This window comes from Nilaparvata lugens, chromosome 8, assembly GCF_014356525.2.
Source record: "Nilaparvata lugens isolate BPH chromosome 8, ASM1435652v1, whole genome shotgun sequence".
NCBI lineage: Eukaryota > Metazoa > Arthropoda > Insecta > Hemiptera > Delphacidae > Nilaparvata > Nilaparvata lugens.
This window is the reverse complement of record NC_052511.1, coordinates 2884630-2908684: the sequence shown is the minus strand read 5'-3', so window position 1 is coordinate 2908684 and position 24055 is coordinate 2884630. Positions and strand designations below refer to the sequence as shown.

Below are 24055 nucleotides of genomic sequence, written 5' to 3'. Positions count from 1 at the left end.
CATGTAGGTATAGAGAGGCAAGTAGTCTAAATTTGTCAACTCTATGATAGCAGTGCTCTAAGCTCAAGCAGAGCACAATGTTAGTAGGCCAATGCTGCCGTATCTATTAATAGCTGGCTACTGTTACACAATGATACGCAAAGTTCAACTCAGTCTTTCAGGTGGATCTATCACGATATGTTCTGAGGCAGAGGCACGATATGAAGAACACACTCAAAATATACTAGTGAAATCCATGTTATGATGGCAGTATTTGATCAACAACATTGGTGCTGCTATCCTTGTCTATCATTCAACAAAACAGATAGCGCTATCCTTTTGGAAGTAGAAGAGGATAGCTCTATCTACTTTGTCGAATGATAGACTAGGATAGCAACAAAATGATGATCAAATACTGTCATTATAACGTGGACTCCAGTATACATACTCAAATAGTAAGCAACAAAATATATGTTTCAATGATTAAATGATACATTTTCATGATTGAGATGGAATATTTTGTTTTAATTAATAATCTTTTTTGTGAATGATAGTGAATTTTCCCTGAAAAACGATATAACAACGTTGTCTCATACTGTGCAATTCCTTTACTCCCACCTGGCCAAAACAGTAACAATGTAGTCTACAGAAATTGGCTTGAGTTGAAATAAAATCGGCTTGAAACTCGAAACAACCTAAACGACCTATACCATGGGATATCTGCTTATGCTATATTTTCTCCAAGGCAAGACTCAAGTCGAAAGTAGGAAAGAACTTTTGTCAATAATTGTCAAATATTGTCAATAATTGTCAAATATTATCATAATTGTCAAATATTGCAATATTGTCGAATATTGTCAATAATTTTCGAATATTTTCAATAATTGTTAAATATTGTCAATAATTCAGTTGAACCAGAAGTACTTCTATCGGCTATTTGGTTAGTGCTTAGAGTCCAGTCAAAACCGGAGTTATCCAGTTATAGATCTGTTCAAACCACTTGAGAAACTGTAATGTATTTTCTGAAAATAAATCGAAAATGTAATATTTTGAGAGAGGGAGGGGGAGAGAAATGAAAAAGATAGAAAGCAGCAAGAAATAAATGAATAAAGAAGCAGAGAATAGGTTGTGAGGATGAAATCCAAAAAAAAGGTAAGAGATAGAAGAAGACAAAGTATGAGATGGGAAACAAGAGGTTAGAGGGTATTAGAAGTTGAAAGAATACAGAGCTCTTCTTTTATATGTTGGAAGAATAATAAGAGAAAAAAAAGATGATGAAGAAGGACAAAAAGAAAGAGAAGAGAAAAGAAGGAGAAGATGAAGGAGTAGAAGAAAAAGTGTGGGAGGGATTGGTTGAGAAATATGATTGAGAAGATGATGAAGAAGAAAAAGAGAAGAGAAAAGACGGAAAAGATGAAGAAGCAGATGAAAAAATGTGGGAGGAATTGGTTGAGAAATATGATTGAGAAGATGATGTAGAAGAAGAACAAGAAGAAAGAGAAGAAAAGATGAAGGAGTAGAAGAAAAAATGAGAGAGGAATTGTTTGAAAAATATGATTGAGAAGATGATGAAGAGGAAGAACGAAAAGAAAGAGAAGAGAAAAGAAGAAGATGACGGAATAGAAGAAAAAGTGTGGGAGGAATTGGTTGAGAAATATGATTGAGAAGATGATAAAGAGGAAGAACAAAAATAAAGAGAAGAGAAAGAGATGAAGTAGATGGAAAAGTGTAGGTTGAATTGTTGTGAAATGTGATTGAGTACTTTTAGAATTGTCTAGTTATAACGATCAGGATGGATTGACTTTGAAAATAGCAGCAAAATGAGCTCTTCAACCTTGACCAGTCTATTTTATGCGCCTCGTCTGTCGTGGCTATGACTTGTGTATTGTTAATGCGTTGCTCTGTCAAGTTCCTGCTATAAATTCACATGTTTTCCTCTCACCAAGAATCGTGTTTGAAGACATATTTTTGTCAGCAAACTACTTAAGAAAACTGAGGAATAGTAAGTCAGAAAGCTTTATTGTCTTCTTGAATAACATCTGAAATTCCATGAATGAATAAGAAAATACAGTAGCCTATCTCTGTAAATAGTATCGCATGAGAATACAATGATGTATTTTTGTAGAAGTCTTTTGCTAGTAGATGTATTGCTGGATTCCAATGTTCATTGCCCATTTGCTAGAACTACATTTTAATTGACTACATTTTCTCATAAAACATAAAATTCTATTTTTTTGCTCCTCGAATAACATCCAAAATTCCATGAGAATACAATGATGTATTTTTTGTAGAAGTCTTTTGCTAGTAGATGTATTGCCCATTGCCCATTGCCCATTTGCTAGAACTACATTTTAATTGACTACATTTTCTCATAGAACATAAAATTCTATTTTTTTGCCTCCTCGAATAACATCCAAAATTCCATGGATGAATAAGAGTACAGTATTTCTGTAAATGGTATTGCAGGGGATTCGAAATAATTTACTTTCTGTAGAAGTCTTTTACAAGTACTGTGGATGTATTCCCGAATTCCAATATTCAATGCTCAGTTTCTGGAAAATTAAATTGTCAACATCTTTCTCATAAAAATGATAGAAATTCTATATTTTCATGTATCAAAATTACCAAGGTTGAGAGTGGTACTTCTAGATAGAGCATATTTATTAACGTTAATCAGGGCTCTCGAATCATACATTAAATTCACCATACTTAAATTTCAGAAGCCAATAGTTCTAATAGTTCCTTTTTGTGAAGCTATGTAACGCTGGTAGTCTCTCACACTGTGCCGTTCTCACACTCTCATCCGGCCTAAACAGTACAATAGACAGTAGTCGATATAGTGAGGTCCACGTTATAATGGCAGTGGAGAAGGATAGGAGAACAATGTTGCCGATCCTCACTGTCTAGTCAGTGAAGGCTACCGCCTTCTTGACGGTAGCTGATACAGGTTTATTAATGTAATATTAATTGTTCATCCTCGCAAGAAATTGTATTTTTCAATAATCTCATAATTAAGGTTAAATATTTTGTGAATTAATTATTAATTCTACATTGTTAAAAGCCGATCTGGCAACAGAGCAAAGCGAGAGAGAGATAGCGCTCTACGCTTTGTTGAATGACAGACAAGGATAGCAATACTATTGCTAATCAAACACTGCCATTATAACGTGGACCTCATTATAAGTATATATATTCTTATCACCTCCTTCTTATCACTATAAGTATATATATGGGAGAGACACTAGCGCTGCAACTGTATGTATGAAGCGGTGAGAATTGGAACCACTACCACAGCAAGTAGCTTACCTTTACGAAGAAAATTGCGAATGCTTCGCCCTATGAAAAAATAACTACACCAGCGAAAACTCGAAATCCGAGGTCCACTTTACCTGACTATAGTAATTGGCTTGAGTTGAAAAATCAGTTTTAAGTTTGGAGCATAAACGATCTATACAATGGGACATCTTCTACTGGTATCCTTTCTCAATGGTAGAATACCTTTTAGGTGGGCTCCGAACTCCTGAAGCATCAAAACAATGGAAATAAAACACATGAGTGAACAATGCAGATATAGCTAAGAAGTATCTATCAGTCATCCGAACTCTCGAAGCGTGGGAACAGTGTCAATGAAACGTATAGGCAAGTGAATTAGTGAGCTTTAACTCTTAATTAGAGAAAGTTTGAAACATAAACGACCTATACCATTACTTCTTATACTATCTTTCCTCTACGGTAGTACCCCGATAACACTCCAAGGGGGGTTCCGAACTCCCGAAGCATCAAAACAGTATAAATAAAACGCATGAGCTTTGATCAAACAATGCAAATAACTGAGAAATATCCAACAGTCACTGGTGACCCTTGAGTGGTGTATCTCGTCGGTTGCTAAGCAACGGGTTCGCGATGACGTCACTACCTTGGTGTCCTCTGTTACTTTGCTTCATGGGAATTCCCCCCGAATTACTGCATTAGCTATTAGATCACTTCCCAGAAACTCAACTCAACTTTTGCATCAGCGTTGCCGATTATTTGCCTTCCACTGCCTACAACAGAGGATAACTCTGATATTGGTATATTTGATGGAATATTAACTGTTCATTCCTGTTAAAAATAATCAATTTTATATTATTCGTCCAGGAAATATATTTTAAATACTCTAAAATATGATAACGAAAAGAATTAGCTTATACATGTGGGGGATAGGAAATTCACGAATTCATCATCACACCTGAACTACTGGACTGATTAACTTGAAATTTTCCATATTTAGGCCTATAGATTATCAATTTACCGTGTATGGTTATGGGCCTATTATAATTCCATAAAGATTTCAGTTTTTCAAGTTTCTAATGGACCCTTGCGGAGCACGGGTTACCTGCTAGTCTGTAATATAATAAAGGAAAGAATTGGCTTAATCACGTACGGGATAGGAAATTCATGAATAACGCATCATCACGTCTGAACCACTGGACTTATTCTTCAATATTTCAATAGGTCAAGTTTACAGTTTGTCAATTTTTCAATTATACCCTTGGACGTTGTGGAGCGAGACGAGGATAGCGCTATCAGCTTTGCCGAATGGTAGACAAGGATAGAAATACCAATGTTTATCAAATATTTCCATTATAACGTGGACCTCACTATAGTTTCATCTTGTCTACAATATCCCACAGGAGAACGAGCCAGTAGCTAACGACATCTATCGGTGAATTTGGAAACTGCTTGGTGAATCAGTGTTAATGGGCATTGCTCGCCTGTGATTGGCTGTGGCGTGGCTTGTAACGAAACCTAAAGAAATCGGACCAATCACGAGGCGTCAAGTATTATTTGTGGGTGGAGTTCTCAGCTCGGCTGCTATTGTGATACTATGTTAAGATTCACGTTTCGCAGTGTTTGATTAGCAATGGTATTGCTATCCTTGTCTATCATTCAACAAAGCGGATAGCGCTATCTCTTTCTCCCTTTGCTCAGTTGCCAGATCGTATTTCAACAATGTAGAATTAATAATTAATTAACAAAATATTTCATCTTAATCATGTAAATTTATATGAAATCATTGAAAAATATAATATTTTTTAATAGAATATATTTGATTATTTTAAACGAGAATGAACAGTTTTAATATTACATCAATAAACCTGTATCAGCTACCGTCTATAGAAGGCATTGACAAGACAGATGACCGGCAAAGTTTTTCTCCTATTTTTGTCCACTGCCATTATAACGTCCTCACTATGTCACTGCCTTCTATAGAGGACAGCTGATACCTGTATTTCCGATGAAGTAGCTGTTAATTCTTGTTGAAAATTATCATTTATTTTTCGTCCGTCGAAAAACATTTTGAGGTGAAATATTCTGTTTATTATTTTTGTAATAAACGTTCTAATAACGTTGCGGAGCTTGGAAAGGATTGCGCTATCTGCTTTGTCGGATGATATAGTGGGGTCCACATTATAATGGCAGTGGAGAAAGATATGAGAACAACGTTGCCGATCCTCTGTCTTGTCAATGCCTTCTATAGAGAGTGGCTGATACAGGTTTATTGATTAAATATTGAATGTTCAATCAGATTTTAAAAAATCAATCATATTTCATTAAGCAACAAACTATATTTCTCAATAATTTCATAACGAATTTTCATAATTAGGTTGAAATATTTTGTTAATTAATAATTGAACCTACATTTTTGAAAAACAATCAGGCAACAGAGCAAAGCGAGAAAGAGATAGCGATATCCGCTGTGTTGAATGATAGACAAGGATAGCAACACCGATGTTATTCAATATAAATCTCACTATAGTCAATCGCAGAGTTGGAAAGTGTAGGTTTAAAAGATAACATTTCTTACAATCTATTCAATATCGTCATCACATTCATCAATATTCATGATCAGAAAGCTATTTTCAGGCTTTCCTCAATTAATCGCCCACTTGTTCGTAGAATAGGCTTCTTTCTGATAGAACTTCTTTTAACTGTACTATTTCGAGACTTACTTCTCACATTCCTATCGACTACAGTGGGCTCCATGATGTAATGGCATTGAAGAAAGATAGGAGAACAGCGTTGTCGATACTGTGGCTTCTATGTAGAGGGTAGCTGATACCGGTATATCTGTGTAATATCAACTGCTCAATCTTGTTTTAAATAATCGTTTATATTGTATTCGACATGATATATATCTGTATGATCGAAAAATTAATCTTCATAGATGAGATTGCATATTTTGTTGAAAGATATATTTCTACATTGTTGAAAAACGATCTAGCAACGTTGGGGAGCTAGAAAAGGATAGCGCTATCTGCTTTGTCGAATGATAGACGAGGGAAGCAACACCAATCAAATACTGTCATTATAACCTATCATTATAATACTGTCGTGGACCTTAATATAGTGAGCAATTATAGAATAATTTATAGAATTAGGGCACTAACAGATGGATTGGATAATCAAGTTTGTAGCGTAAATATTGATGTTGTGGAACATTTCCATAATTGAAAAGACTTGGAATGTTGTCGAAAATCCACTTTATTCAAATAAATAGTTATTTGTATATCTAGAGTGAAAAGTACGACTTTTTCTCCCTGTGGGAAAAAGTTTGAAGCCCGAGGCGAAGCCGAGGGCAACAATTTTCCCGAGGGAGAAAACGTATTTTTCGCTCGTGATGTACACAACATTTTTCCTCCATCTACATTTTTTTATAGAAACTGCAAATAATATAATTTTAATAACTTACGTATTGGTGACAATGTTTCCTAACAACATAACCTAAAATCTGAAACCTAAAAACCGGTCGTCTGATTGGCACTGCCGATTGCGCTATCTATCAGCAAAAGTTGTAACAATTATATCAGATGGGCGTCTACCAAAAATGGCTGACTCCAGATCACGCGGCTCAGATTTGAATTGCAGGTCAAAAATATTTGTTGGCTGGTATTTTGAATAGAATAAAATATTTTTAAAATTGTATAAATTTTTATCGTCTACTAATATTAAGAATATAATATCATACAAACATATATTTTATGAGTTGATCAAATTTCTGGTTGTGGTATTGAATTCAGTTAACTCAATGACAGACACCTCTATTATGCTTTCTCATCTGAGCTTAGACCTTCTAACCTATTACAATATAAGTTTTAAAATAGAGATGCTTCCCATGTTATTTAAATGGAGTCACTTTTCCTCCCTAGGGAGTTTCTCTGTTTTTTACTACCGAGAGCGAAAAAGTGACACTTTAGTATTATGTTTCAGGGAGTAAAGTAAGTACTTTATACAGTAGGTGGAGGAAAAATTAATATTCTATAGGAGCATGCCTTCACACATCGTGTGAGCACACACGGAAGCATGCTCCTGTAGAATATTAACTTTTATTTAAATAAAGTGGATTTTTGACAACATTTCAAGTCTCTTCAATTCTGGATTGGATAAATTAGAAACAAACCTCTACAGGCTTTATTGGATTGAGCCATATCAAGTTGGCTACGAAAACAACTTATCCAAAGCAGAGAAGAAGAAGACGAGGAAAAAAAGATGAAGAATACGAATGCTAAGAAGAGAAGAAGGAGAACACAAAGTAGCAGAATAAAGAGATACAGAAGAAGGAGAGAAAGAAGAACTTGGAGGTGGTTAGAAATTAGAAGAGTTTGGATTAATTTTTCTCGTACAAGTTTGAGAGAGAAGAGGAATAGAGTTTCTCTTCTATAAATTGGGAGGAGAAGAAGATGAAGATGAAAAAGTAGAGGAGATGTAGAGAGAGGAAATGAAGAATGAGGAGGAGAAAAAGAAGAAGATGAAGAAGAAGAAGGAGGAGAAGTAGAGAGAGAAAATGGAGAAGGAGGAGGAGAAGAAGAACAAGAAAATGAGAAAGAAGTTGATCGAAAAGAAGAAAAAGGAGAGGATGGAAAGAAGAGTAAGAAGAAGATGGAGATAAAGATGAAGAAAAAGAAGAAGAAGAGGAGGAAGAAGTTGATGAAGAAGAGGAGGAAGCAGACGGAGATGAAGTAGAAGAAGACAACGATAAATAAGTTGATGAAAAATAAGAGGAAGAAGAAATAGAAGAAGACGGAGAAGAAGAAGACGAAGACGAAGAAGTAGGAAATGTAGTTTTGAAACACGCAAGGGCAGACATAGCCTATATTTTCTATTTTTGTGTAAACGCACAGCACGCACCAGAAAAGGCTGGTCAGTTTAAGCCCTCTATATTTATAGCTATGAACTACATATTTATAACAGAATGGCCCAACATCTATAGAGCTATAGATTACTACGAACCTTGGTTAAAGAATGTTTGGTTGCGTGCTTAAGTAGGCCTAGGCCTATACTGGCTATAAATTATTGTAGAAATGTGAAGGAACTAATATCGATAATAGGTTATAGGTTGGAGTAGGCTTTATTACTGAAGGAATCAAGAAATTAAAATCGATAGAGCTGGGGATAAAGAATAGAATTTTGAATGGAATACCGGAAACGTTCTTTTAATAGTGTTATGGATGAGGCCTTTTGAAGTATGGCAGGGGGCGAGGGGTTCATATTAAACAACAATGAGGTGGCAGGGGGGGGGCTGCTGGATCGTTCTAGATCAGTGGTCGCCAAACTGATGAGCCTGTGAGCTGGAATAGCATTTATAAATCTTCTAGTGAGCTACCAAGCAATATTAGAATGAAGAAAGTATTTTTTATTGCCTATAAAGGTACATTTCTATTGTTGGAATCTACTTATCTCATAGCAAAAAGTATAACAAAAGTTGAAATGTGCATTAATTTCAATGAGAGAAGTGGAAATCTTTTTGGCCATCAATATTTTATTGATGTTTGGAGTGTACGCTGTAGCCGCCATTCTGATGCAGTTATCCAAAAATGTTCCTATATCGATTTTTCATGAATTTCATACTTGAAAAAGATGATTCACACAAGTAGGTAGAGCTGAGCATGGCTTTCAACCTCAATGCAACTTGAATAATAATTGGATATTTTTCTTTGGGGACTTGAGGCCAAATATTTTCAGTTGTAAAACGTGATCTGAGAGACAAGATCATTTTTAAAATCCATAAATTCCATTTCAACTGAAGCCTGTTCTCCACCAGAATGTTTTACAACACAAGCTGCAAAATCTTCTGCATCGATCTTTACAAAAGGAGAGTTGACGAATTGTACCATATTCTATATGCTTTTAAAATCTTGAAATCGTTGATCAAACTGTTGTCTCAAGTCTGAACTGTAACGTATTCTTAGTTATTGCTGAGGTGCTGTGAAGGATTTTTCTCGTTATTGATTTTCTTCAGACTGGAAAAGTGTTTATATTCAAACAGGACGACATTATTCTACCACATCTCGAGCTTCTTGGAAAACGGTGTTACAGTTGAAATCATTCCACCGATTTCCTTATATTTCCCTTGAAGCTGCAAATTTAAATCATTCAACTTCTCAGTTATATCTGTGAGAAATTCGAAATTTACTAGCAATGTTTCTCAATGCATGGCTGTCAACCCAAGAATTTTTGTGAGCTACCAAAAACTACCCCACGAGCTACCGGTAGCTCGCGATCGACTGTTTAGCGACCACTGTTCTAGATCATTCCCGTGAGTTCATGTCTTGATGCAGGGAGTCATCGACCAATGACAAGCGCGTTCTGGAACCTTCTGCTAATCAACAATCACTGTAATTGGTCGGATCGCCACACCTCCAGGCCATTCTGGAGAGTTCTGGAACACTGTATTCTCCACCTTCTAGATGGTTCTGCTGAGCCTATAAAATGGCGCGTGTGCAGTCTGGAGCTAGTTGACAAACTACAGTGCTATTACTCGTTTCTTCCCATTGTGACAGACTAAAGTGCGAGATAAATTACTCTTAACATGAAGAGGAGAAACCCATTTCTCCATCCACAGTTTGTAGCGTGGACACAGATGGACATCCTGCGCACAATTGGATGCGCCGTGTCATTTTGCTTCATGTTCTTGTGATGAAAACATCTCTGTAACATACACAAACCAATATACCAGCTGACCAGTACACTACTTGGAACATTGCCAGCAATAGATGGAGGGGAGTGTTGCCGCGTCGCGTTACAAAGCTCTCTCACTCAGACACAAAAGAAGGAGAATACTGCTAGGTAGTGGTTGATTGATTGATTGATTGATTGAGTACTTTATTTATGTAGATTACAATATATACTGTCTTATACACTTATATACAATAGCTTACAATACAGCAAAATTATAGATGAATTTACATGATATAGACTAAGAAAATAATTATTGAACTGTATATGATATGAAAAAGCAATTTGTAATATAATAACTATAGATAATAATTATATTGTTATGCATCTACATAAATTGGCGGAGGTTTGGACATATCAATGTCCATTCTTCGGAAAGAATATTAAAAATATTCTCCCCACTAACTCTCTACCAAAGTGGGAGTGATTAGTGGAGGATAGAGCATCGGACCTCTCCGTCTTCGATAAAGTGCCGTGTTAAAATTAATTTATCTCGCACTTTTAGTGAAAAAGTGGTAATATTATCGTGACAGATATTAGAGTGATAATAGACTTTTGTAGTTATTTTAACATTTTATTATTGAACAGTTATTCTCATACAGTAGTTATTTATATTAGCAAACGTAAGCTTGTGATAATACAGTGTGATTTATTAGGTAGTAATCAGTTTATAGTTGTTTCCAGTTTACGTCCGTGTGTTATAGTGCTGTAAGTAATAAATCTAATCAGTATAAATCGCCTCAAGTGTTTTATTAGTATAGAAACCCGTAACAATACAGAACGGCTGATACTAACCTGAGAGCTTTTAATTCACTGCTATAAATATTGTAGAAATGTGAAGGAACTAATATCTATGATAGTTCATAGGTTGGAATAGGCTTCATTTCTGAAAGAATTAAGAAATTAAAATCGATAACGCTGGGGATAAAGTATGGATATCTGAATAGAACAAATAAGTAGGCCCATTTTCAATAGAGAACTTCGGTTGATACGGAAGTGGGAAATAAACTACCTACCTACCGTAATGAAGTACGAAATGGAAAAATATTCCAGAATTTTCACTCTGTTCTACTCTGTTTTCAAGGAGCTTGCTCAGTAGGATCATAACAAGCTTGCAAATATTTGAAACAACCTATGTTTATCAATTTCGATTCTCAATCTTAAAATTCATCGAGTGAGAATATTTATCAACATTCTAAATTACCTACAGCTGGAACTTTAGAATACAGAAATGTATGTATATTTACAGACTTAGTGTGAATAATTTATTCTGTATTGTCCATGTTCTTGATTTTTCAAATTGTATACGTGCTGTGAATCTTAATAAATAATGTTATTGGCCAATGTTGAGTGAAAATTCATAAAACAACCGACATCTTTCAAATCAAGTCAGAGAGAGATGGAGATATCCATAGAAAGATTGGAAATATTTGAAACAACGTACGTTTATCAGTTCAAACTCATAAAACGGCAGACACCTTTCAAAACAAATCAGACAGGGATGGAGATATCCATAGGAAGATCATTATTATTCATAATTTTCACAAGAAAGCTCTGACTGAATGAGAAGAACTAAGGAAACTCCTTGTACTTTCCTCTCCCAAATTAAGATAACATTTCAAAATTGTTTGGAAATGTTCAAAGTCTTCCAAAACAAGCTAAATACAGACGTTCAGGAGCTTAAAATCTTTCAAAATAATTTGAATAGAGATGGAATATTATTACACTTTTGAAATGGAGAGTTTCCGTTTTGAAGAATTGAGCCGAAATATTTACAGTGTGGAACCGCTAATGAATCAAAATATTAATTCTACATTGTTGAAAGACGATCTGGCAACAGAGCAAAGCGAGAAAGAGATGAATTATTGTTAAATGATAGACAAGAATAGCAATACCATTACTAATCAAACACTGCCATTATAACGTGGACCTCACTATAGAATAATATGATTTAAACGTCCTCATATTTCATACTTGGATACGTACCTTCATACGAGTACTTGATATTTCCTTATTTTAGAGTATTACAAAATTTGATAATACATTTGAAATTCATCAACATTTTTTTCCAAACTCACGTGTTCGGGGTGATGTCCTCAGTCCAATCTGTGAAAAAACAAGAGAAAATCAAAATTAATGATAGAGTTATGAAAGATGAATATTGATTCACTCATCACGGAAGTAAGAGATATCATAGAAATACAAAGATACCAAGAGATATCATAGAGGAAATATAGCGAAAGAAAATTTCCCATAGTATAGGGTGTTTATGCTCCAATTTTCAGTGTTAACTCAAGCTGCTAAACCTAGTAGTTGTTTTTCGTGAAGCTATGTGACGCTGGTAGTCTGTCATGGTGTGCTGTTCCTACATTCTGTTCCTGCCAGAACAGTAATGATAGACAGTAGTCGACGGTAATCGGCTTGAGTTAACAAAAAATTGTCTTGAAACTTGAAAAAAAAACGTCACATACCATGGAATATCTCCTTATGCTATCTTTTCTGTATGATATTCTTTTTTATTTTTGCACTGAGAATTGTCAACTGGAAACTTAGCAAAATCTTAGTGCCGGTTGCACAACAGCCGGTTACATTTTAACTTTGATTAATTCCACGAGAACCAATCAGAGAAGCCGTCTTTTCAAAAACGCCTTCTCTGATTGGTTCTCGTGAAATTAATCACGGTTAAAATTCAAATGGCTGCTGTGCAACCGGGCCTGAGTCATATAGGAAACAGAATTTATGACGAATATTATATTCAATTTTGTTAAGTTTGAAACAATAAAGTCCATTAAGTAATCTGTTTTTATTTGATTTTGATATAGATATACTATAGCTGAACAAAAATCTCTTAGCTAAGTATCTTAGTCACTTGATCACTTCGAAAACCGGTAACTTAGTCGATATGGAATATCAAAATAAATAATTTTATTGGGAACTGATAATATCAATAATATAATATAATGAAGTTGTGTTTCTTTTCAGGCTCAAAATTTTGCAAAACTACTCAAAAATTTCTAATTTGTAGAGTTCTGAGTGGAATATTTTTGTTTTTAATCAGTTTTTAAACATCAAAGTTCAAAATTTTTAGTTTTGACATTAGTTTTGAAGTGGAAATTGGACTTTTTGAAGTGAAAATGAAATCTTAACCTTATTCTTTTTGAAACTTTTATTTGTTAAAATTTGGGAGAAGACAGTTTTGGGCTATGCCTGTTGTCTTCTCCCAATCATATTATATTTATTATAATTATGATCTGTAATTGCCAATGAAGTAAATAAATAAATATCGATATCCGTAGAGAGCGCAACACATTGCGCTCTATACATCAACGAGTTGACGAGAATCGACAACAGTGGAGAGAATGGAAAACGAAAGAACCTCCAAAGCTGTCATTGGTAACAAGCCAGAAGGGAGGAGAAGTATTGACAGATCAAGAAAAAGGTGGGAGAATGTTTGAAGGCGGAACAGGTATTAATGCCTACCCCTGTATCAAGACGACGAAGAAGATAATAATGCCGATATTCTATATTCTCCAATAATAATATCATGATAAAGGTTCAACTCGGAGTTTAAGAAATTAGTGAGTTCTCTGAGCACATCGAAATATTAGATTAGATTAGATTTCTTTATTTATGTGTGTTACAATATTTACTGGCTTATACACTGATTTACATTGAATGACGATAATGCTAGTTATTCAACGAATTTTACAAAGTATAAATAATTAATCAATGAGATTAAAGATTGGATGTAATAATTAGAATAACGATAATATAATAATGTGATGTAACTTCATAAATCGGCGGTGATTCAACAAATAATATTGTCGATTCTCTTAGAAGGATATAAAAAATCCTTCCCATTAACACACGACCGGGAAAGAGAGAGATTGATTGATTGATTGAGTACTTTATTTATGTAGATTACAATATATACTGGCTTATACACTTATATACAATAGCTTACAATACAGCAAAATTATAGATGAATTTACATAATATAGACTAAAAAAATAATTATTGAACTGTATATGATATGAAAAAGTAATTTGTAATATAATAACTATAGATATTATATTGTAATGCATCTACATAAATTGGCGGAGCTTTGGACATATCAATGTTCATTCTTCGGAAAGAATATTAAAAATATCCTCCCCACTAACTCTCTACCAAACGTGAGAGAGAGAGAGAGAGAGAGAGAGAGAGAGAGAGAGAGAGAGAGAGAGAGAGAGAGGGAGTAAGAGAGAGAGAATAATTTTTCAATAATATACAGTAGAACAAATATTTCCAATAATAATTATGATGAAGATTCAAACCAAAAACCAAAGTTGAGAAATTCAGTGTATCTTTATTTCTTCACTCATCAACTTAATGCAAGAGGAGAGAGAGAGAAACAACATTTTTCAGAGTTTTGAGAGCAAACTCATGTTCAATGGAGTTTGCTTGTTTTTGATGGTCTGCATGGTGAAGCCTTCTCCAGCTCTGGCATTAGCCAAACTGACTGGAAAGCCATTGCCAACTTTCCAACCCAGCTACTGATTGAGATTTCTATCAATAGGATGAAGAGATTCTTCTCCAATATTATAACACATCTTTGATAGAACTTCAGTATTCTTTTCTTTGTAGGAAGTGATTCTAAACGATGTATCAAACTTTTCACTATGAACTCAATAATTATCCTATTCATCTATTTATCAATGATACACAATATACAAACAGGCACAGCCCAGAATGAACAGTCCCCGAGTTTCGAGTCATAAAAAGTTTCCAGTCAAAAAAGAGGTTCTGTTCCATTCACATTTAAATTCTAGTCAAATTTCTGTATCCAGCCTTCCAATTGGTTGTGTCTTATACCTTTGTGTAGAGCAAAAAAGTTACATACAATGACGTGATAGTCCCAAAATAGCAAAAAATGGACGTAGTGTCTTGTGCCTCCGAGGTACTGATTTAATCTTTATTGAGCTCTTTCTATAGTCGCGAGAGGACAAACTAAAAAATGAAATAATGTAGTTATCTCCCTGTAGGCCTCAATACATTAACAACCCGCTTGAGTCTGTGGTAACCCTCTGCAAGTGTTCAATTCTAAAAAGAATTCATAAATAAATGAATACCTCTCGATGTTTGTCACAAATCTACTTCAATATTTGTGTCTCGGTGGACCAGTTTCAAAAATGGATGACACGCACATAGAAAGCAGTATTTCCATGAAAAGATAAAACATCATCGAACAGACAAATTCATGCATATAAAACACAGTATCCTCATGCATTAACAACATTAGAACTCATATTTTCATGAATCATGATACATTATCAACAGTATAACTCATATCTCTCGTGGCATAACGATCACTTTGAGAATAGAACATTGAAATGAGTCGTATTATGAACAAATGAGAACCGCACCTTTTGCATATCGTATGTAAACATGTTCTGATAATACGCAGAGCTTATGCAATATCTCCCCTTCCAGTAGCAACATAATTAATTATTCAAAGGTCATGACTGTGTTTGCATATCATGTGAATTGTCAATTAGCAGTGCATTTCTATCATTTATTTAGTTAGTCCCAATTATAGCTTGCTGGCTTTCAATTTAATCTGAAAATTGAAAATTGCTGGTATCTTTTGTTTTCGTGTAATTTGTATTGTGAGTTCAGTATTTGCGACGGAAAACTGCAGAATTTTGTAGTAAGAGACGAATATATCACCGTGTATTTAGTGATAGAAACCAAATTGACAGTGTATATCCACTGTAACCCTTCATTTGTTGAGTCTGTAAACAATCATTCTTGAATTCTTTATTGATTCACACAATTAAGATAAGGTTACACATAGTCTAAAATAGGTTGTATTGTTTAGGTTGTTCACTTCACAAAATGTTCAGTCCTTAATTATTTTCACAAATTCGATTTTTACTTTCCTTGCCCTATTACCATAGGTAAGGAAAGTATTGCTTTCCGAAAAAAATTAAGGTACCCCAATTTCTAAATTTCTATACGTTTCAAGGTCCCCTGAGTCCAAAAAACTGGTTTTGGGTATTGGTCTGTATGTGTGTGTGTGTGGTGTGTGTGTGTGGTGTGTGTGTGTGTGTGTGGTGTGTGTGGTGTGTGTGTGTGTGTGTATGAGTGTATGTGCGTCTGTGTACACGATATCTCATCTCCCAATTAACGGAATGACTTGAAATTTGGAACTTAAGGTCCTTTTACTATAAGGATCCGACACGAACAATTTCGATCAAATGCAATTCAAGATGGCGGCTAAAATGGCGAAAATGTTGTCAAAAACAGGGTTTTTCGTGATTTTCTCGGAAACGGCTCCAACGATTTTGATCAAATTCATACCTAAAATAGTCATCAATAAGCTCTATCAACTGCCACAAGTCCCATATCTGTAAAACTTTCAGGAGCTTCGCCCCATCAATGCAGATAGATTCTCAATTATCAGGCTTCAGATACAATTGAAACGAAAAAAATCAAGTGGAGTAGATTGAGCATGAAAATCTCTACAATTAATGTTCAGTAACATTTTCACCTAAATTTGAAAATAAGCTTCAAATTCGAGAAAATGTGATTATTCAATTGCAAATTATTGTTGATTCTATTAAATCATTCACTGTAAAGAGATAGCAGACCTCATGTGTGTCTCCAGCGTTATTGCCCTGTCACCAGCTGGCTCAAATCTTTGAATAGTAGACTTGAGATGCGCGGGAACACTAGCGTCAGGTGATCAATTTTCACAACGGCAAGGAAAGTTGTGTGAGTGCGCCACACCAGATTTTTTCATACCATTTCTCATGGTATGGGTGAATGTTTATTCATTATTTATTTATTTATTCATGGATAATGTTCCAAGTTCCAAGCCGATAACTTTCGACAACTGTCTCTTATTACTGTTTTGGGCGGGAGGAAGTGTAAGAACGGCACAGTATGAGAGACTACCAGCGTGACATATCTGTACCAAAGAAAGGAAATATTAGGGCTATAAGCTTGAGTTAACATTGGAAATTAAAACATAAACGCTCTATACCTTTCCCTCCGGAAATGGAACAGCTTTGGACTAGACCTGATTGTCCTTTTCCGATCACGTTTTGGATTTGTGATTACTATGAAATGTGAATAGATAATCAAACATGCCAAGGGATATCTCCTAGTGCTACATTTTCACTATGTTTTAATAAAGAAATGATACCAGGATTGTTTCTTCAAACATAAAACTTTGTACTATAGTGAGGTCCACGTTATAATGACAGTTTTTGATTAACTTTGGTGTTGCTATCCTTGTCTATCATTTGACAAAGCAGATAGCGCTATCCTTTTCTAGCTCTGCATCGTTGTAATATCTGTTTTCAACAATGTAGAATTCAATTTCATCCATGATATTAACTGTATTGAATCATTCAAATATATTATATTTCCTCTGCGTATAAAATATAATTGATTATTAAAACAAGAATAAACAGTTAATATTAGCCTACTGTACATCAGATATACTTGTATCAGAAATCCTTTATAGGAGGCAGTATCAAGGCAGTAAATCAGCAACGTTGTTCTCCTTTTTTTCTCCACTGCTATTATAACGTGGACCTTACAATAGTTTGAAGGTAGCTCAATTCTAATGACAGTATTTGATTAACTTTGGTGTTTTTATCCTTGTCTATCATTCGACAACGTAGATAGCTCCTGTTCTGACTAAACAAGATTGAATAGGATATTACACCATCAGATTTGCCGGTATCATCTATCTTCTATGGAAATCAGTGCCAAAGCAGAAAATCGACAACCTTGTTCTCCTATCTCTTTCCACTGCCATTATAACGTGGACCTCACAGCTTATTTCTTAATTATTTGGAGGGGTTTAATTTGATTAGAAGTATGAACAAAGTATTCTGAATTTTAATGAAAGTTAAGAGTAATGAGAATTCTGTTCTGAATTTAATGAAGGTTTTAATGCGCATTGACAACATTGTTTGTGTGGTGCACTTGGCAAATGATTTGGCGGCCCAAAAATAGATGATAATTTCACGAACGTGCCAAGTTAAACTTTTCACTTCACAATTCCTTTGTCTAACTACTTCTTTGTTTTGCATTCGATTCTGATGATTATCAAAAACTTTATAATGTTATTATTAAACGAAAATCCAAATTAAATGCTGTAATTCACCCCGAAGACTTCTGCAATATCTCAGTAATTTACATCTGTAAACTTTATAATGATTGTCAAGAACATTTATATAATGTTTCAACTGACATTGGAGTTATATAAGTGTATAAGCCACAATCTATTGTAGCTCAACTTACAACTCTTATCTAATTTATTCATCATGGAAAGATCTATGCGGAGAATTTAGGAACATGGGAACCAGAGAATTCAATAAATTCATAATGAATTTTCATAACTGAGATCAAATAATTTGTTAATTAATTATAAATTCTACATTGCTGAAAGACGATCTGGCAACAGAGCAGAGAGAAAGAGATATTGCTATCCTTGTCTATCATTCAACACAGAGGATAACGCTATCTCTTTCTCGCTTTGCTCTGTTGCCAGATCGTCTTCTAACAATGTAGAATTGATGATTAATTGACAAAATTTTTCATCTTGATTATGAAATCATTGAACAATATAATTTCTCGCTTAATAAAATATAATTGATTATTTTGAACGAGAATGAACAGTCAACATTACATCAATAAACCTGTATCAGCTAGCGTCTTTAGAAGGCATTGATCAACGGCAACGTTGATCTCCTATCTTTCTCCACTGCCATTATAAAGTGGACCTCTCTAAAGGAGTATAATAGTTATTTGTATATCTAGAGTGAAAAGTACGACTTTTTCTCCCTGAGGGAAAAGTTTGAAGCCCGAGGCGAAGCCGAGGGCAACAATTTTCCTGAGGGAGAAAAGTATTTTCACTCGTGATGTACACAACATTTTTCCTCCATCTACATTTTTTTATAGAAACTGCAAATAAAATCATTTTAATAACTTACATATTGGTGACAATGTTTCTAACAACATAACTAAAATCTAGAACCTAAACAGCGGCCGTCTGATTGGCACTGCCGATTGCACTATCTAGCAAAAGTTGTCACAATTATATCAGCTGGGTATCTACCAAAAATGGCTGACTCCATATCACGCGGTTCAGATTTGAATTGCAGGTCAAAATATTTGTTGGCTGGTATTTTGAATAGAATAAGATATTTTAAAAATTGTATAAATTTTTATCGTCTACTAATATTAAGAAGTAATATCATACAAACATATATTTCATGAGTTGATCAAATTTCTGGTTGTGGTATTGAATTCAGTTGACTCAATGACAGACACCTCTTTATGCTTTCTCATCTGAGCTTAGATCTTCTAACCTATTATAATGTAAGTTTTTAAAATAGAGATGCTTCCCATGTTATTTAAATGGAGTCACTTTTACTCCCTAGGGAGTTTTTCTGTTTTTTACTACCGAGAGCGAAAAAGTGACACTTTAGTATTATGTTTCAGGGAGTAAAGTAAGTACTTTAGCCAGTAGGTGGAGGAAAATATTATTGTTGGCTTCATCTGTAGATATGTGGATACATCAAATACATTTGAAAAATTCCTATTCTATAAAGTGAGCAATTCCTGCTTGTATGTAGGCTATGTGAGATTGTATTTGGGACGGATCTCCAAAACGACTCTAATGATTTTAATGAAATTTTGGTATATAGTAGTTTCTTGATACATAATTCCTCTTGGGACAGGTCACAACTCTGAGTAAACTCGCTGAAGGTCCTGAAACTCGATGAAGTTTCCTCTATAGGAGGCATATTATTGAATACGACAGTAGTCTACAACATGTTTATAGTGAGGTCCACGTTCTAATGACAGTAGTCGATCAACATTATGCTATCCATGTCTATCATTCGACAAATCAGATAGCTCTATTCTTTTCTAGCTACGTAACGTTGCCAGATCATACTCTAACAATGTAGAGAAATTATCAATAAGCAGAACATTCGATCTCAAAATTATTATGAAAATCATTGAATATATAATTGTTGATCATTTTTTACAAGAAAAAACAGTTAATATTACATCAGATATACCGGTATATCTTCTATAGAAATCATTGGCAAAGCAGAGAATTGACAACGTTGCTCTCCTAATTTTCTCCAAGGCCATTATAACGCGGACTTTACTATAGGTAGAAGCCTCATGTGATATGCTCTACAACATTTTATAAGAATATAAACTGAATTCAAGCTATTAGGCTTATTACTCAATTATGATAAAAATCGTTGACGATGAATCTCTCGTGATGAATCTCTCACCCCGGCAAACCACATCACCATCATAATCACAAAATTATTCCATCTTATTCAAACACAATTCCCTCATCCCAGCACTAACTCCATAATACACCAAATGATATCATCACGAACTCGTAAATCATATCTGCACGCATATTACAGTAAAGCAATCCATCCGAATCTCTTTGTGCAATTGAGAGATCTCTCCTCTCTTAGTTCAACAGTTGTAACAATGCTTTCCTCTCTCTTAGTTCAACAGTTGTAACAATGTTCTCTCTCTCTCTGTTTTAAACAGAATTCACGGTTCTGCTGACTTCAAAGCTGCCGGCTTATTGTTAACACTACCAACCTTTCCCCCACCCACCACTTGTTGTTACTCATATCCCACAGGACTCCACACACACACACACAAATATATATACAGACATATATACCAACACAAACACTAACTGTTGCTAGTATATTATATAGTTAGAGAGCCCACCATGTTTTGTAAACTGAGGCTAACCAAAGTCAAGGCTCCTGAGATCACTATATAATGCAACAGAGAGGGTAACAGGCTTGTATAATCATACGTTACAAGAGAGTGGGTGAGAGAGAGAGGGTGAGAGTATTTTGGAGAGAGTGAGTGAGAGAGAGAGAAAGAGAGGAAGAATCGCCTTTATTAAGGGCGGAGTTAGGACTCTAGGTCCTCTCCGCCAAACAACCCTTAAAGAAATTTGAAAATCTACTTTGTGAAAATACCTGAGGACTGAAAATTTTGTGAATTGAAGAACTACAAGACTTAACCTATTCCGGACCATGTGTAACCTATCTAATTTGGGAGAGGAATAGCAGAAGGTTACCTTATTTTTCCTTTCCCTATCATTTTGTTGTTCTTATCGTAAAAATGACCAAAGAAAGACAAATAAAGAGAGATGGATTGATGGCTACAGAGAGACAGACAGACAGAGAGAGAGTAAGTGCCGGTTTCACAACAGCCGGTTAAATTTTAACCGTGATTAATTTCACGAGAACCAATCAGAGAAGCCGTCTTATCAAAGAGGCCTTCTCTGATTTGTTCTCGTGGAATTAATTACGGTTAAAATTTAACTGGCTTATCAAAGAGGCCTTCTCTGATTGGTTCTCGTGAAATTAATCACGGTTAAAATTTAACCGGCTGTTGTGCAACCGGAACTAAGAGAGTGGGAGAGATAGAGCAGGAATATTTAAATTCTTTTGAGGAGATTGTGGAGAGTTGGGGGAACGAGAGAGTATATTTTAGAGAGAGATGAGAGGAGCTGTTTAAGACCTTGTTACCCAGCATATGTAACCATATATATCAGGAGAGTCTAAGAGGAAGGATGTACATATATACTCTGAGAGAGGATTTTGGGGGAGTGAGAGAGAGTGAGTTTGTAGAGAGGGAGAGACAGAGAAAGAGGATGTGCATGTATATCTCTATAGAGACAGAGAGAGAGATTGATTGATTAATTATATGCCTTTATTAGGGTGGAGTTAGGATCCTGGTCCTCTCTGCCACACAACCCTAAAGAGAGAGAGAGTGAGGGTTTTGGGGGTGTAAAAGAGAAAGTGAGAGAAGGTGACCAGCATATTATAGAGATTTGGAGATGGGGAATGTACATATTCTCTGAGAGAGGATTTTGGGGATGAGAGAGAGGGTGTGTGCAAAGGAGAGAAGAGAAACTGTTTAATTTATAGAGCTTTATCAGGAGTTATCACCTCATGAAAATGAGGACCCTCTTGTAGAGTCCATTCAAACTCTCCATCATCAAAGGAGCTGGTCCAAAGCCTAGTTCTAGGCATATTGGAGTGAGCCTAGGCTTTGTGGAGCTTAAGCCTAGGCTAGACATTGTAAGCCTACACAGCAATGAGCTAAATTATCAAATGAACGGATTCGAATACATTAGCTCGAGCTTTATAAGCTGAAACAAACTATAGTGAGGTCCACGTTATAATGTCAGTGTTTGATTAGCAATGATATTGCTATCCTTGTCTATCATTCAACACAGAGGATAACGCTATCTCTTTCTCGCTTTGCTCTGTTGCCAGATCGTCTTCTAACAATGTAGAATTGATGATTAATTGACAAAATTTTTCATCTTGATTATGAAATCATTGAACAATATAATTTCTCGCTTAATGAAATATAATTGATTATTTTGAACGAGAATGAACAGTTGATTTTACATCAATAAACCTGTATCAGCTACCGTCTATAGAAGGCATTGACAAGACAGAGGATCGGCAACGTTGTTCTGCTATCTTTCTCCACTGCTATTATAACGTGGACCTCGCTGTAGCCTTAAAGTAGTAATTCACAAGTCATTCGCTTTGCTCTGTTGCCAGATTGTGTTTTAACAATGCAGAAATATAATTAATTAACAAAATATTCAAACTTGATTATGAAATTCATTATGAAATCATTGAACAATAATTATAATTTCTTGCTTAACAAAATATAATTGACTATTTTAAATAAGAATGAACAGTTGATTTTACATCAATAAACCTGTATCAGCTACCGTCTATAGAAGGCATTGACAAGACAGAGGATCGTCAACGTTGTTCTGCTATCTTTCTCCACTGCTATTATAACGTGGACCTCACTCTAGTTTGTTTCAGCTAATGAAGCTCGAGTTAATGTATTCTAAAATTAGTAATTCGCAAGTGAATGCTCTTCCCTGTAACCGAATATATTAAATGAAATCACGTTCAAGTCTGTATCGAAAAATGGAAGGTATCGATGTCTCTCAATCTATCACCATATTTGTGCTGATTCGCCAATATTTTTCTGAGCCAGATTTATTGCAAGAGTTTGTGTCAAGGGGTGGCAGGGGGTTGGTAGAGAATTGTAAGCCATATTCTTTTCCGAATATTTTGCAAAATATTTTTCAGCCACACCAGAAGTTGCTGCGAAATGTGTGTGTTGAATATTCTTACAGGCAACTCTCTACTTTTCAACTGACATTTATTTTGTATTCATGCTTTCTTCCTTCATTTATTCTCTCTCTCTCTCTCGCTCTCTCTCTCTCTCTCTCTCTCTCTCTCTCTCTCTCTCTCTCTCTTTCTCTCTATTTTCTGTTACTCTTCTAAGTTTTTGACACGCCAACATGCAAATCAAACGCATATCTTACTCATATCAAGCTTACTTCGTCCATTTTTCTTGTATGCGCTCTCTCAATATGGAACTTATTTACAGTTTTCTTCTGTTTTTCTTCTTCCAATCCTTCCGATCTTCCCTGCTTCTTCCTCCTGCTTTTTCTTGGACTCCCTTCTTTTTCTTCTCCTTCACTTTTTTCTTCTCTTCCTTTTCTCTTTTTCATTGTACTTGTCGTCTTGTTCTTGGCTCGCTGATGAATAATCATCTTCATATTCATCTTCACCTTCTCGTTCTTCTCCATTCTCTTCTTCTTCATCTCCTTCCCCTTTAATCTTTCCTCCTCTCCTGTTTTTCCTCTCATTCTGGATGTCGTCTTCTTCCCAACTTGCTTATGAATAATCATCTTCTACCCAACCTCGTCAACGTTATTTTTCTCCTCTTCTTCTTCTTTTTTCTTCTTCTTATTCTTCTTCTCCTCCACCTTCTTCCTCTTCTTCTTATTCTCCTTTACAATCTTCTACCCTCTTCTCCTCTCCCTTCTTCTTCTTCTCATTTTACTTGTCTTCTTACTGACTTGCTGACGAATAATAATTTTTTCTACTCCACCTTCTCGTTCTTCTGCTTCCTCTTCTTCTTCCTCCTCTTCTTTCTCTTCCTCTTTCTCCTTCTTCTTCTTCTTCTTCTTCTT

The 24055-nt window shown here is 35.1% G+C and overlaps 1 protein-coding gene across 1 annotated transcript in view; it reads right to left on the bottom strand.

Moving 5' to 3' along the window:
• LOC111049903 (glutamate-gated chloride channel) overlaps positions 1–24055 on the bottom strand; it is a gene marked incomplete in the record, with an annotated part of 235061 nt that overhangs the window by 180254 nt on the left and 30752 nt on the right. Inside the window, 1 exon segment of the mRNA XM_039433746.1 lies at positions 12058–12081.